This window comes from Moschus berezovskii, chromosome 15 (genome assembly GCF_049115385.1).
Source record: "Moschus berezovskii isolate FMDL1 chromosome 15, NW_MosBer_1.0, whole genome shotgun sequence".
NCBI lineage: Eukaryota > Metazoa > Chordata > Mammalia > Artiodactyla > Moschidae > Moschus > Moschus berezovskii.
Genome location: NC_142474.1, coordinates 69,838,072 through 69,854,856, shown reverse-complemented (window position 1 = coordinate 69,854,856; position 16,785 = coordinate 69,838,072).

Sequence of the window (16,785 nt, the reverse complement as noted above, 5' to 3'; positions counted from 1 at the left end):
ATATGAATTAAGAGGAAAAATTTTTCTTAGTAACTCATTTTCCTTCTTTACATTAATTTTTTTTCAATACAAGTTTTTAAAATCTATTTCTTTGTAAGAGGATCTTTTCTCCAAATAGTTTGGATGAGACTATATTAAAAATACCTGATGCAAAAAAAAAAATATGAGCCCACGCTGCTCAAAGAAACTCTAAAGTCTCAAGGGAGAATAAATAAGTATAAATGTCATCAGCTCACTCCACCAACTACATATTGGAAACAACTTCAGAAACCATACCCTCTTGTAAACACATATTTTTCTTCTCTCTGAATTTAAAAAAGATCAATGTTGTTTTGCATCCTAAATCATTCAAATGCATATCATTCTTAGTGCCTGGAGATGTTAGGTGTAATTATTCACATTTGCAAGAAACAAAAAGACATCTTTTGGCCATAGATTAGCAGTAATAGTACATGTAATTTAGTACTTATTTATATTAGTGCATTTCCAAAATGTTTAAAGAATGCTTTTCAGAGCAGTTCCCTAGGATATCTTCTTGTTCCCAATTAAGGAAAGGTTGGCACAAGTGATTTTTTTGACCCTATGCTATACCAGCCACCTCTAGCCATGGACCACCTCTGTCGAAGGCACACGTACCTCATTCAACCAACCACGATGTCTGTGTTCCATGTCAGTTCTCAAAAGCCTGTGCAATGAGAAGACACTGCATTTTTTTTTACTTCAAAATATGTTTTATATCTATTATGCTAGTAAAAATGATTCCACTATAGTTTTTAGTAATTCCTTGAGTACCTACTTGGAGTTGAACCCTTTCTAGTTTGACATTTAATTTGCCTACACTGCCATTGATTTTCTTTTTCCCTCATGCTCTGACTACAGGATCAAGATATGTAAGTCAAAGAGAGGCTCTCTACCAAGAGGAGGGATCTTTTCTTACCTGAGTGAACTCTCTAACTAAATTGGAAGCCAATTAGCAACATATCCTGTACATATTCTACCAACCTTTTCTTCTACACAGGATTCATACATGGTGTTCCCACAACAGCCCACTCATAGCCAGACTTCCGGGAAGGTAACCAGAGCAGGGAGGCTCAGAAAAGCCAACTCAGAGACATGAATATGAGTTTATTCCTGTGGGAAAAGCTTCTTCCGTAAAAGATAGGTGGAATGTGCCTGCTGTCAAATCCGTCAAAACTATGCCATGTAAAGCTATAGGGGAAAAAAAAAAAGAAGAAAACTCTGAGAAAAACCGAAGAGATATTTGCAAAGAGACCTATTTTATGGGCATGGCCTACTTGTGATTTTTTTTTTTTTTCCATCATCACTCAGCAAGCACAGAAAATTTACAGAATGGAGGGTTAGAACTAATGCCAAGTAACACTCTAGTGGTCAAAGCCATGCCCTCATCACCTTGATTTCTTAATAAATTATTTTCCTTTTATTTTTTTACTCATATTTCTTTTTATAGTGCTCAAGGCAATTTTCTAGTCCATGTGAATTTGTTCAATCTTTTCTCCTAGATCCATGTAAACATTTTCACATGTTCATCCAAATTCTTCCTTTCGCCGGCACCCCTTTGGAACTCTCTTTGAAGTGGAGAACTTGGCAGAACCTTCCTAGCAGAGCAGTGTGCTTCCTCCTGGGGATTGGAGATGTGTGTTGTGTTTAACCTCCTCCTAACCGGCCTGCCTGCCAATAGTATAATTTTAAACCAGTTCCATTTCCCTCCAGTGGGTATATCTATCTCCACAAAGACCACCCATCTTTGTTCTGCTTCACTATTTATGGATTACTTTCTGCCAGCCTCTGTCTGATAGTGGATGATCCCTCTAAAAGGACCATGGAACTAGCTGACCAGTACTCATTATCTTTGACCTTGATATAGGGATCTTTGGGTAAGTAGCATAATGCTTGGTAATTCCTTCTGGACTTGACCAGGGATGATCTCCTGCTTTCCCCAGCTATTTTGTGCTGTCAGAGGGTAAAACATTTTTCAATGTTGTCTGCAGTGTGTTGATATTTTCTCCTGCCTGTCGTTTGGATTGGAGGACATAGAGATGGAAATGAGCACTCTGAAAAATAGTGTCCTTATTTTGCATTTGTGGCTGATTATTAATTCTCCCAACTGCTTAACTTCCACCCATGCCATTTCTCATTTTAATTTGATGGCCCATCTAGGGCATGAATCCTGCTGCACCTAAATCTTACCCATCCATCTAAGGCAAATCAGCTGCCTTATCATTCATGCTTTCTTTCATTGTCTTACTTTTGAGTCTTGCAGCAGAATTCTTTATTAGGAAAACTTAATAGTTGGGGTTCTTTGAGAGCAACAGGGTCACTTTTTGACCCAGACTTTAAAAAAATCAGATTGTTACTATTAATTATGCATTTATTATCAAAGCATGCTGTCATCATTATTTTGGTGGATGGAGAATATAAGAATTTGACTAGTGCTGAGTAAGTTTCAATGCATATTGTTAAAGAGGGAATTCTCATTATCCTCTGGTATCTTTCTGCCTAAAACTGAACAGAAGCCAACAATCACAGTGAAACAGTTTCTTGATGTTTTAAAACTTGTTACTAAATCTTTTAGACCTCAAAATTGAAAATGTGGGTGGCATTGGCTTTAGAGTTGCTATTCTTAATAATAATTAATAAAATAAAGTAATTATATTATTAAATTATTCAAATAAGAATTTAAATATCTCAAATGCACCCAAAATAGATGACTGTCATGTCACCACTGAATCATACATAATTCTTAGCAGTCTTACAAAGCATCACCATGTGTGAAACAAGTGTGTGAGAAAAGTAAATGGTTGTGGTAATTTCCAAGCAAAAGCTGGGCTGGGTAGCATCAGAGTTTAGCACTGCTAGAGCCTTTGGCTACCTTGAAGTAGGCTTGCTTAAAAACTATTTGGAATTATCCAGCACAATTTTTTCAGAAGTAGAATTCTTTCAGGAAACTTAAAAAAAAAAAAAAAAAACTGCAACAGTTTCTGATGTTGCCCAACTAGAAAAAGATCAATCCTCTGGGAGTCTGTAAGCTTGTGCACCTATAGATGGAGATTATTCTAAGTTATCCCTACACCACCCTGGGGTGATGGAGCCTAAAGCCTTGTCTCTTTCAACAAATATTCCTGAAGGGTCCACTATGCGCCATGTACTGTGCTGAGCATTGAGTAGAGCACTGTAAGTAAAGTAAGTGGAATGGACCCTGCTTTCTTTAGTTTTCAGTGTAGTGATGGAGACAGAGAATAAATAAGTAAGCCAATGAATAAACGTATTTGCAAATTATGGTAAGTGCAGGGAAGAGAATGAAAGAGGCACGTTGACAGAGAGGGACAGGTATTGTAGGAGACGGCAAACGGTGAGACCTGAAGTCTGCGAGGCACCCAGCCTTGTGAAGGGAGGCAGAGAGACGGGGAGGGGCACAGAACAAAAGAGGAGAGCCGCAGTGGGCTCTCAGAGAGTGGGAAACATTGCTTTAGCCACAGAACTTACAAAGGACCTGTGACAGGAGATAAATCAGGTAGAGTCTTGCAAGCCAAAGTGTGGAGCCTGGGTTTCTATTTATTAAAAGGTGTAAGTGCAAAAGACAGTGTTTTTTTCCAAAAAGAAGTAGCAGAATTCTTAAATGTAGTATAAAAAAAAGTCTGTCTGGAAACAGTCAATGGTGGAGGTGAGAAGACCAGGAAGAAGGACTCAGGGTTGGACCACCATGGCTGTAGCAATGAAGGGAAGTGGATGGATTGGAAGTGGTTCTGTCAAGGAAGCATCAGGACTTGTTGAGTGGAGAGAGGGAGAGAAGAGTATCAAGGGTGATTCCCAGCTTTCGGGTTTGACAAAACATGTAAATTGTGACCCAGTTTGCTGTGACGGGGAGGGGAGAGAGAAATGGGTGATTTTTTTAATCTGTTTTCTGAGCGATTTGTAAGTTATTAAGAGTTCAGCACGTGGGCGTGTTAAGTTTGAAATACTTGTAGACTACCAAGTGAAACATCAAGTAGACATTTGGATATTCAGTTAACAATCTTTTTATTCAATACCTACTATGTGTCTTACACTGTTCTATTATGATAGACGATAAGTGATTCTGGATCTAGAGGAAGTTTGGGCTAGGTATAAAATCAACTTAGAACTGGTATCAGCACTAGCTTCATTACAGAAGTTGTGTTGCCTTCTGTTTCCTTAACAGACCATGTCCAGAGACACATAATGGCAAGCCAAGAGCTACCAAGTGCTCCTAAAGAAAGAACTTTATATACTATCCATCCTACAAATTATAGATTAAATGGCACCTGAATGAAAGGAATCAGTTCACTTTAAAAAAAAATAATATTCAATGCGCAAAGAATATTACCATTTATTTATAATAGCAAAATATTCATATAACCTAAATGTCTAATAAAGAAGGAAAAATTAAATAGCATACATTTTTAAAAAGCAGTGTTAAGCAGCCATTGTATATAATAGTTTTGAAAAATATTTAATGGCTTGAGATAATTTTTTAAATGTATAAGTGAAAAGTAGACTGCTGGAACATATGTAGAGTGTATAAGCTTTCTTGAAGGAATGAAATATATGCATAGAAGAAATATAAAAAAATTAGTAAAAATGTCAATTACAGTTATCAATAGATGGTAAGATTTAAAGTGGTTAGAATGTTTTCCCTATGCTTTCAAGCATTTCTCAAATGTTTTTATAATTAATCTACCATCAATTATTTGCAAGAAAGAGGACTGTGATAGGAGGCACTTTGGGGAAATAGCAGAAACAAGTAGATATGATCCCTTAGTTCAGTTCAGTTCAGTCGCTCAGTCGTGTCCAACTCTCCGCAACCCCATGAATCACAGCATGCCAGGACTCCCTGTCCATCACCAACTCCCAGAGTTCACTCAAACTCATGTCCACAGAGTCGGTGATGCCATCCAGCCATCTCATTCTCTGTCGTCCCCTTCTCCTCCCGCCCCCAACCTTTCCCAGCATCAGAGTCTTTTCCACTGAGTCAACTCGTCGCATGAGGTGGCCAAAGTATTGCAGTTTCAGCTTTAGCATCCGTCCTTCCAATGAACACCCAGGACCGATCTCCTTTAGAATGGACTGGTTGGATCTCCTTGCAGTCCAAGGGACTCTCAAGAGTCTTCTCCAACACCACAGTTCAAAAGCATCAATTCTTCGGCGCTCAGCTTTCTTCACAGTCCAACTCTCACATCCATACATGACCACGGGAAAAACCATAGCCTTGACTACCCTTAAGTAAAATGTATGGAATAAATATTAATATACAAGAAGCAGGCTGTTTGCTTCCTCTTAAGTCACTGAAAAGATCAATAATTCTGTCATTTATAGCCAGCATATCATATGGAGAGAATTCATGAGGAAAACGTGCCAGAGATCTGAGAGAGAGTCTCAATAAAGCAAGACAAATAAGATAAAGTGTGAAATTGTCACTGTTAATTAATATCTATGGTCCACCGACTGTGTGTCAGGCACTTTTTTAAGTATTTTACATTCTCAAAGAAAGACAATTAGAGAATCTTAAACATATGCTGGATTAATTTGGATTAATACTATCCCCTTCTCTTTAAATGCTCTGATGTAAAACAAGAATTTAGAAAGATTTGATTACTAAACAAACAAATACATACATACACATATAAGTGCATGTGTATGTGTGTTCCATTTTCATATAAAGTTGAGATAAAGTTAAAATTTAATTAAAACTTTTGTCGCTAATTCTAGCCCCAGTGATAAGGTGGAAGAATATAACGGTGTCACCTGTCTGTCTGTTGATTTATCATTAATTAAAGCCCAGCTGGCAAGGCGTCCTTGAAGCCAAAGTGGCGAGATTGCACCGCTGCAGTTGCCATGGGTGCAGAGAGTGAGGTCCCTACAGTCACTAAATCATTCCATTCTTATTCCAGCCTAGATGCTAGCATCTGTACAACTCAAAGCCCTTTATTAGAGCAGATAGAAAGACCCACAAATGTATTGTAACAAACATCACTTCTCAAAATAATTGTTTCAGGATTTCAAAGACATTTCAGAGCTATCTAGAAATCCCTGAATATTCTCTGTGCTCTTTATAGAATTCAGCAGGCTTAAAATCTCATTGCGCTAACCATATCTCTCCTTCTTAGAGAAATATTGGAGAGTTCAGCTTGTGACAAATCTTTCTGGAATCTTGGGTGGGAAGCTACATTGATAAATCACATTTTCTGGTAGCCCACCCCCTCTCTCCCGTGCTGTCTTTTTACTTAAAAATAAGTCTCACTGCCTTACAAGCAATTGCACCAAATGGAGAGGCTGTCCACTGTGATGTAGGAGGATGTTTGCTTTAAAGCTAGGTCAGCTACCTCTAGTCTGGTGGTGAAGGAGTGAATGCTCTAGAGTAAAAGAACATAATTCTAATTCAGATAAATCCATGAGATAGACTCTAGTCTGCATCTGAGAGGAACAGAATTACAATACAACTCCTTAGGGGCGAGTCGGGGCAAAGTAGACCCCAGAGAAGAGCCATTGTTTGTGACAGTCACTTTGTAACTCCACATTGACGAAGCCTGTTGCCTTTTTCTTCTACATTTCCTTTAAATAGCTCTTCATGCTGATGAAGTATTCAGCTTTGATAGTGACCTGTCAAATGACCTTCCTTTTAGGGCTGTAAATTTTGGGACTACCAAGCTTTATTAATTGTTGGTTTGACCCCTGGGTCAGGAAGATCCCCTGGAGGAGGAAATAGCAACCCATTCCAGTAATCTTGCCTGGAAAATCCCATGGATAGAGGAGCCTGGCGGGCTAGAGTCCTTGGGGTGCCAGAAGAGTTGGACATAACTGAGTCCGATCCCTGTGCTCATAGAGTAGTAAGGTGGAAATGGAGATAGATCAGCGCAAACCTTGTGCTGGTTTTGGATAAATAAGTTTAACTTTATGTTTTAATCAGTTTAGATGTGTTTGTGAAATATATCATATTTCCAATTTGCAAGTGGGAAGTTTTGAGAAATTGGGTGAGAAATTAAATACTTACGTGTCGTTTCTGGTGCTAATATATTCTTTTGTTGCCCAGCTCTCCTGACCTCATCTTCTTTGACTAAAGTTTAAAAGGTATAACTTCCCAAATGAGCTAGACCAATATTATTGCTGAAAAAAGATGTCTAGGTCATTGAATTGACAAAGATGAGCTTTTACCTTATCCCCTGATGGTGTAACTGAAAACATTCAAGCGGATGAAGAGAAGTGTTGCTTTTCAGAATTTACAGCAATAGCTGTGCTGCTGCTAAGTTGCTTCAGTTGTGTCTGACTCTGTGCGACTCCATAGACAGCAGCCCACCAGGCTTCTCTGTCCATGGGATTCTCCAGGCAAGAATACTGGAGTGTTGCCATTTCCTTCTCCATTCAGCAACAGAGCATGTGCCAAATTCAAATCCTGGTTCCCATTGACTTGTGCTCCTCCTAGAAGAGAATCTGGCTTATAATTCAGCCCGGGGATACTCCCAGGATGTTTTCTGTCACTATCAACCTTTGCTATCAACCATCACATGGTAGAATCCTCCTCATGCTCAAAGATGCAACTAAGAGCATGTGAATAGCAGAAGCTGCCATATAAAATTGGTCTATAAATATACATGGAAGGAATGAACTGTTTTGATGTTTCTTTATGTTTCAAGGTATTTCTGAAGATCTGAAAGAGCTCAAGATCATTTACTGGTCTTACCCAGTCAAAAGAGCTGATAATAAAAATATTTCCACTATAGACATTAAAAATGATATACTAAGTTTCAGGATTATTCTATTGGCCATCCCTGGTTCAAGAGCATCCTAGTTCACATATCAAAAAGCAAATATGTGCAAAATTACATATGTAAGTATGTCTACATATATTATACATGTGTGTGTGCTCAGTCACTTCAGTCATGTCCGTCTCTTTGCTACCCTACGGCCAATAGCCTGCCAGGTTCCTCTGTCCATGGGATTCTCCAGGCATGGGTTGCCATGCCCTATCTAGGTGATCTTTCTGATCCAATAATTAAACCCATATCTCCTGCATCTCCTGCATTGCAGGAGGTTTCTTTACCTGCTGAGCCACCTGGGAAGCCCATATATTAGAGTTGTCTATGAACATTATCTAAAGTATTTAAAGGCAATGTTTTTCAACTGATGTGTCCCATTAGTGAGTTGTGAAATTAATGCTGTGGGTTGTAACTTTCCCTTTCATTTTTAAATGAAAGATGTGTATGTGCATGCTCAGTTGTGTCCCACTCTTTGTGACCCCCTAGACTGTAGCCTGCCAGGCTCTTCTGTCCTTGGAATTTTCCAGGCAAGAATAGTGGAGTGGTTTGCCATTTCCTACTCCAGGGGTCCTCCTGACCCAGGGATCGAACATGCATCTCTTGTGTCTCCTGCATTGGCAGGCCAGATCTTTACCACTGTCACCACCGGATACTATAGAATAAAATTTCTCTGGGCCTGTCTTACATTAAGAGGCAAGTATGGGCTTCCCTGGTGGCTCAGAGGTTAAAGCGTCTGCCTCCAATGCGGGAGACCCGGGTTCGATCCCTGGGTCGGGAAGATCCCCTGGAGAAGGAAACGGTAACCCACTCCAGTATTCTTGCCTGGAGAATCCCATGGACGGAGAAGCCTGGTAGGCTACAGTCCACGGGGTCGCAAAGAGTCGGACACGACTGAGCGACGGAACCGAACGGATGGCTTAGTGAAATGTTTGTTTCAGTTTGTGTGTATTTGGTGAGTTGTATATTATGTTACAATATGAAGTAAAATTTAAAGTCAATATCATAGGAAGTTTATGTCCTTTTGATAATAAAGGGTCATGTTTTTTTTTCAATTCTTCTCTAAAAATGAATTCTAATTTTCAAAGCTCGGTGTGTGTGCATGCACATACATATGCAAAAAAAAAAGTGTGTGTGAGCTTTTACTTACACACTTGTATGTATGTGTGCTTGTGTGTGATTCTACAACAGAAACAGTAAGTGGCTTAAAAATTAATTTTTAAACATCTATATTTTGGCCACACCATGTGGCATGCAGAGTAGTTCCCCAACCAGAGATGGAACCCATGTTCCTTGTATTGGAAACACGGATTTTTAACCACAGGACCAGCAAGGAAATCCCTAAAAGAATTAATATTTTACTGCAGAGTTCCAATAGCCCCAACAGCTATTTCCAATCTTATCTACTTAGAAGTAGTAGAACATTCTCTTCTCTTGCTCACCTGTAACATTACGGAAATTCATTAATGAACAGTATCTTATGAAACGTAAACACACTCCCAAAAACGAAATACTGTCAAAGATTGGGAAATAAAAGACCATGTTATTGAGTAAATACAGCTTTTACTCCTGGGTGGCAAAACCAGAGTAGTGTTTCTGTTTCTTATATAAAGAAATCCCCAAGTCTTTTGGGAGAACTCCTAGGGTGAACAGCTGACTTTTGAAACCATAACATTTCTCGTGTTATCCCTTCCTAGGGTATACAGTCCCAGGTTTCTGACTTTCCAAATTAAAGCTAAAGTTTACACAAAGAAGATAGGCCCTTCCTGCGTCTATACAGATAAATCCAGAGCAAAATTTATGACATCTAGAAAACAGGCCACGTGGCTTTACATGGATGCCGAGTTTGTATCGTCAATGTGTATTTATAGGTAAAGCTTTAATGTGGACAGGATGTTCATCAGATCAAATGCATGGATGTAATTAAATTTCTGCTTGTTGAGACTTGCTTTGCAGCTCTTATTAAAAGTAAATATAAATATAGCTTGTTTGGAGATTTATGCCTTTTTAACTAGAGAAGCATAGGAAGTTAACCATTTTAGTGATGACGCAGAAGCACTCTTTTTCTGTTCTTTGAGATACTAGAGGAGAAATGAAGGCACTAGACCAGTTTCAGGTGATACATACAAATAAGCATGGTAATTTTTAAAAATGGCTTCAGAACAGCCTCTGCTGTCTTAGAATTTAATGATTAATGGGTGTTTATGTCCAGATCCTTTTTCAAAAAGTTATTTATTTATTTATTTGGGCTTCCCCAGTAAAGAACCTACCTGCCAATGCAGGAGACTCAGGTTTGATCCCTGGGTCGGGAAGATCCCCTGAAGAAGGGAATGGCTACCCACTCTAATATTCTTGCCTGGGAATATTCCATGGGCAGAGGAGACTGGTGGGCTACAGTCCATGGGGTCATAAGGAGTTGGACACGACTGAGTGACTAACATTTTCACTTTCACTATTTATTTATTTGGCTGCCTCAGGTTTTAGTTGTGGCATGCAGGATCTTTGTTTCATCATGCAGGATCTTTTCATGTGGCACGGGGACTCTCTAGTTGTGGTATGTGGGCAAAATAGTTGTGGTATGCAGGCTTAGTTGCTCCGTGGCATTGAGATCTTAGTTCCCTGACCAAAGATCTGCATCCTCTGTACTGCAAGGTGGATTCTTAACTGCTGGACCACCAGGGGAATCCCTACATCCAGATTCTTTAGATATGTTTTCTTGGGCATCGATCATTTTTGCCAAACTCAGTCTCCTACTGCTTTGAAACCCAGCTCTCTTTACAGATCTGAGTTCTACTGATTCTCTAAAGTCCCAAACTAGTCTCTCTGTGACTCCAAAGCCTCTCCTGGCTACCAGTGCCTGAAATAACACCCAAATAACACCCTCTTGAATTACTAAGCCACAAGCTATCTGCTTCAGTCAACTGACAATAAGAATATACTTTGTGTATTCTCTTAGTTGTTATCGCTATTTAAAATTTGGAGGCTTTAGAATATAGATTATTTGGTTCCTGTGAGTAGAAACCATCATCACTGGGTTCAAAGATGATACTAATCAGAAACTTTAAATAAATTCCAAGGTCATGTCTACAGAAAACAATAATGAGATGAAAACTTAAAAAGAAATAAGGAAAAAATAAGGCATAATTAACTATAGGCTTATAATCTCAAAATATCATAAAAGTCCTCATATTAATGTATATAAATGATTAATATAATTAATAAAACCTTTTATCGTTTTACACCAGATATTTGGAGATAGAACATGCACTTTTTTCCATTCTCATATTTATCCTCTCTCTCCTCTTGTGCATAGTATACTGATATTCCAATTATTTAGGTATTATTTAGGATGACTATAGCTGCAAGTAACAGAAAACCCAGCTGAAATCGGCATCAACAGTAAGGATACTTATTGGCTTAAAACACTGAAAATCCAGAGGCTGGACAGGCGTTATATTTCTCTTAATCTGGCTCTTCTCCTTGCCTGCAATTTATTTGGTTCTGCCCTCCCATGTCTGTTGGCTTCCTCCTTGGGTTGGTCTTGATAGACCAGCAACAGCGTCGCATCCAATGTTTGCACAGGACAAATTGTCCAAAGGCAAAAGAGAAAGGGGCATTTCCATAACTTTTTCCAAAACAGCAGGGAATACTTCTCCTAAGATGATTCTGCAGTGAAGTCCATGTACCATTTTGCCAAGTTATGACAGGTGACCCTTCCTGCAAACACAACTGGATCAATCACTCTTGGAGCTGTACCTGTGTGCGTGCTCAGTCACCTCTAGCTCTTCACAACACCATGGACTGTAGCCCACCAGGCTCCTCTGTCCTTGACAATTTCCAGGCAAGAATACTGGAGTGGGTTGCCATTTCCTCCTTGAGGGGATCTTCCTGACCCAGGCATCAAACCCGCGTCTCTAACATCTCCTGCTTTGGCAGGTATATCCTTTACCCCTGAGCCACATGGGAAACCACTTAGAGCTGGTGGCTCAGATTGTAAAGAATCTGCCTGCAATGCAGGAGACCTGGGTTCGATCCCTGGGCTGAGAAGATCCCCTGGAGAAGGGAATGGCTACCCACTCCAGTATTCTTTCCTGGAAAATTTCATGGATAGAGGAGCCTGGTGGACCACAGTCGATGGGGTCATGAAGAGTTGGACATGACTAAGCCACTCACACTTGGAACTGTGGGTGTGTTCAAAGTCACTTGAGACACCTGAGCTGAGTGGGAAAGAAGGGACCTCAACAAAACTAGAGTTCTTTGGGAAGAAGAAGTGAGAAACAAGATGCTAAATAGAAAAGCAATTGCCATGACTCCAACTTGCCTTAAAAAAAAAAACTCTTCTTCCCGTGTAGATCCCAAGTGTACCTTTCCAATGACTGTTGTTCAGTATGACTATATACTGCTCTGTTAAACACAAATTTATCCCTGGAAAGTGTCTATTTTTCCCACAGTAAGTTCATAGATATATTAATAGGAGAAACTAACTAGTAAATATTTAATTATTTTGGAAGAATCCATTTCATATGACATCAAGAATAATTTTTCCGTTCTATTCTGCATACCTGAAAAAATTCAGGAACATAGTGATTCACCAAGATTGATGCTGATTCTTTCCATTTCTATAGATTTTCTTTTAGAAAAAGGCTATACTTTGCAGGTCACTTAATATCTGATGCAGCAGACCTTTCAAAGTTCCTCAGTCTATATTTAACGGTGTTTAACAAAGGTCTGTCAGTCAAGGCTATGGTTTTTCCAGTGGTCATGTATGGATGTGAGAGTTGGACTGTGAAGAAAGCTGAACACCGAAGAATTGATGCTTTTGAACTGTGGTGCTGGAGAAGACTCTTGAGAGTCCCTTAGACTGCAAGGAGATCCAACCAGTCTATTCTAAAGGAGATCGGTCCTGGGTGTTCATTGGAAGGACTGATGCTAAAGCTGAAACTCCAATACGTTGGCCACCTCATGCGAAGAGTTGACTCACTGGAAAAGACTCTGATGCTGGGAAGGATTGGGGGCGGGAGGAGAAGCGGATGACAGAGAATGAGATGGCTGGATGGCATCACCGACTCGATGGACATGAGTTTGAGTGAACTCCGGGAGTTGGTGATGGACAGGGAGGCCTGGTGTGCTGTGACTCATGGGGTCGCAAAGAGTTGGACACAACTGAGCGACTGAACTGAACTGAAGAAAATTTAGCTCACTGATTACTAAGGGTGATGTTATTTCTCACTATTACCATCATGACTTTTGGTAGTAAGGAAACTTCATTTCTGTCATTTTATTCATAAGAAATACAATAATAAAATACCTCTGCTTATCAACATTGGCTTAAAATATCTAAGATTCCCATTCTTTGATATTTGAATTAGAAGTAATACATTTGGGTAGAGTTTATTTTTTCTCCTTAAAATAAAAGCACTCGTAGTTTTCAGCTAGATATTTTATTTTCACGTCTCCTAAAATAATACTATATTAAATCTTGACTTATAAAATCTATCCTATATTACATAGATTTATTCCATATTTGATTAGTAATTTTTCCCTGAACATTAGAGGCAGAAGTAGATTCATATTGAGTATTCTCTCCAATATGTTGACTTTTAATGGCTTAGTTATATTGATTCAATTAAATTAACTGGTGACAATAATGATATTTCTATTGATTCCCTTTATTTTTCTTTTCTTGAAATACCATTTTACTAAAATTCATTTGTGAGCAGTAATTTTCTAGGAATCATTGGCCTAGAACAGAGTGAATATCAAAATCCTGTAAATCATATTGACTTAAAGAATCAATAGTTTTTGTTAATCACTAGACAAAAGCTCAATATTTATAAAAAAAATACTTATATGAGTTCACTGAATTCAACAATGGCAACGACAGACACACATGGACATGCAAACATGGAGGAGGAAATGGCAACCCACACCAGTATTCTTGCCTGGGAAATCCCATAGACGAAGGAGCCCAGTAGGCTATCGTCCATGGGGTCACAAAGAGTTGCACACGACCTAGCAACTGAGCAGTGCACATGGAGACATGCATGTGTACTGTGTATACATATGCATGTATATGAAAGCCCATGAAATCAAATGTACAAATGACTGAAAAAGAGAAAGGAATGATTAAGAAACAAATGAAAAGATATTCAACCGTCTAACAATAAAAGGTAATAACAATTAAATCAACTATAAACTATTTTCTAAAAATACAAGAATAATCTGTCTTTAAATATATAGTATGAAGAAACTGACTGCATATCTGTGGCATGAAACAATAATACATTATGGCAAATACTCCTCCTTTTTCTTTCAGCGCAAAATGAAAGCCACACAAAGAGAAAAAGAAGCAACAGTTCTTGTCCTTATTTTCTCACACCATCGAACCCATTACAAGATAGTTACAGTTTATATAGTTGAGAACTTGTAAAGAATTCTTCCGTAATGAAGAAGCGGAATTTGTAAACTTGGCCTCTTGTAGAATGGAATTGTATGAGCCCCAGGACTCTGTCTCCATTTATTGATGGTTTCAGGTGCCTACACTCTACCTTGAAGCGCCTCCAATAAAGTGTTGTTAGCAGCTGACTGATATTGACAGAGCCATCAGCAATCTGCAGATTTTCATTTTGAACTGTGGCATCCTGAAATAAGTTGAAGCAGAAATAATATCTCTGTGTTGAAAGATTTCAAATTCCTTTTATTGATAGGTGAAGTACAGGCCTAGAGATGAGTGACTGAAGGATCCTTTGAGAGGGCAGAAATAACCAGGGGACTGCTGCCTGAAATTGTGGAAAGGAAAAACAAGAGGAAGGATGAGAAACCAGCCATGCTCTGTGCTGTTTTGGTTATTAAGCTTCAGTTCACCTTAGGCTCTTTACTTTTCATCAGGTTTGCCTATCTGTTTTATTCTCTTCAGAGCTCTAGGAGGAATTATCAGCATTACAACCCTTTGGCAACACTTAGTGGGAAGCCCTGGGAGGTTGGCAATCTGAGCCAGTGATTACAGTGACATCTTCCTGCCTGGACCAAAGATAGCATTCATCATCATTTAAGTAGACACATGATGCTGCTAGACAAAACCTCAGCCCTGGATTACATCAGTGTCCCTCAGAGAGCTGCCTTTGTCCCAGTGTCCACATGGAGTAGGAATCCCGAGGCTAGATGGTAAGACACTTGTTACAGCTTCCAGGAAAATTAATGCACTAAATCAGTTGGTTAATTATCTGTATCATTGACCTTGGTGCCTTAATGGGAAAGAGAGCTCAGACATTGCATGGCCGTAAACAACTATAACGTGGCATCCATTGCATCCTTGACAGACTTCAGTGCATCTGCATAGTGTGGAATGAAATAAGCCACCCCATCCAAAACAAGTGCCTCCCCTTTTCCTTTCTTTGTTTCATACATTTCTTGTTCCCCTGACATATGCCTCACTGTTTCCCTGAGATCAGTACAATGTGTCTTCTAACTTCATTTGTCTTTTACTTAAAACTGCCTTCCTTGAACAATGCTACTCAGATAGCTTTCTCTGTCTCCTGGTTTGCAGACAGCCCTCTGAATGCTTATAAACCAGCGAAAAGCTGAAGCTCTCTTTGCTTGGCGCTATCTTTGCTTCACAGTGATATGAGCTATCTAATCTTGGATTGCTTCATAACACAGTTCCTGCCATCCTTTGTCTGAGCCTGAGCATAGCATCCAAATTCATCATTGAAGCCAAATCCCAAAGGCATAATACTCCCTGAAACCAGATGAAAGAAGAATATACAGATGACCGTGCCAAGCCCACCACACCCAGCCTGCAATAAAGCAGGTATCGAGTGTGTTGGCTGAACTCAGGCACCTCACCAGGCAGCCAAACACGGCTCACCCTGGACCTCACCCCCAGTTCAGCCACAGGGCCCAGCAACACAGAGAAGAATCATAATTGTCATAGAAGTCTCTTTCAGTGCTTTGCATCCGTCTCAACGCGCATCTTCCCCTCCTCACTGAAAATAAGAATATCAAATTCAGATGCCAAGTGTTTTCCTAGCTATTGATGCCTTTTGGAAAACCACACAGAGAGGACAAATTATATTCTTGAAAAGAAAGTACTGTTCTTATTAGGAATAGCCAGGCTTCTATCATCTTTACCATTGTTCCCCTGACTCTTAGCCTTTCTGCACCTGGCACCTCCAGACCTCCTCTTTATTCCTGCAAACATGGAATAAAGAATCTATCTAGGAATTGTCTGCTACCACTGTCCTTTGGATTCTCCACAGGATCCAGACTGACACTTGGAAGGGGAAGAGATTCTGCGACCATTCCTTGGTTTGATATCTGATTGTGTTGGAAGAGCCAGCCATTTCATTGGTTCCTTCACTGCATCGTTCATTTGTTCACTAGATCATTATTCACTAGACAGCTTGTACTTTATATAAGCCCTGCTTAACTTACAAGATGCAAGTAATTCAGGGGGATAAAATATACAGTCTGATATGGGAGATGGTCATTAAGTGGAATTACAAAAGCAGTGAATTAATGATGCCTATGATTAGAGCTGTAACAGAGAAGCATGGGTACTGTGAGCACACAGTCACCGCATCACAGGACTCAGGAAGAGTTCCCAGGGGAAATGACTTGTCAGCTGAGTCCTGAGGCTCTATAGAACTTGTCCAGGCAAAGGCAGTAAAAGGCCACAAGTGTTTCTAGCAGAAAGAACAGTATCTGTAACAGTGTTGAGGAGAGGAAGGGCTCTATGTGTGGGAGGAAGAGGAAAAAATTCCCGGCAAGGCATCCTGAGTGAGAAAGAACGACAAAATAAGGCTAATGATGTTGGCAAAGGTCACATCGTGCAAGGCTTTGTAGGGCTTGTTAAGGAGTTTGGATTTATCATAACAGCCATGGGGAGCCATAGAGGAATTTTAAGCCGGGTGTAACACGATATAATGAGAATTTTAAAAGATCACTCGGAGCTTTATAGAGCATGAGTTAGGGTGGTGGGAATTAGAAGTCTGCAGAC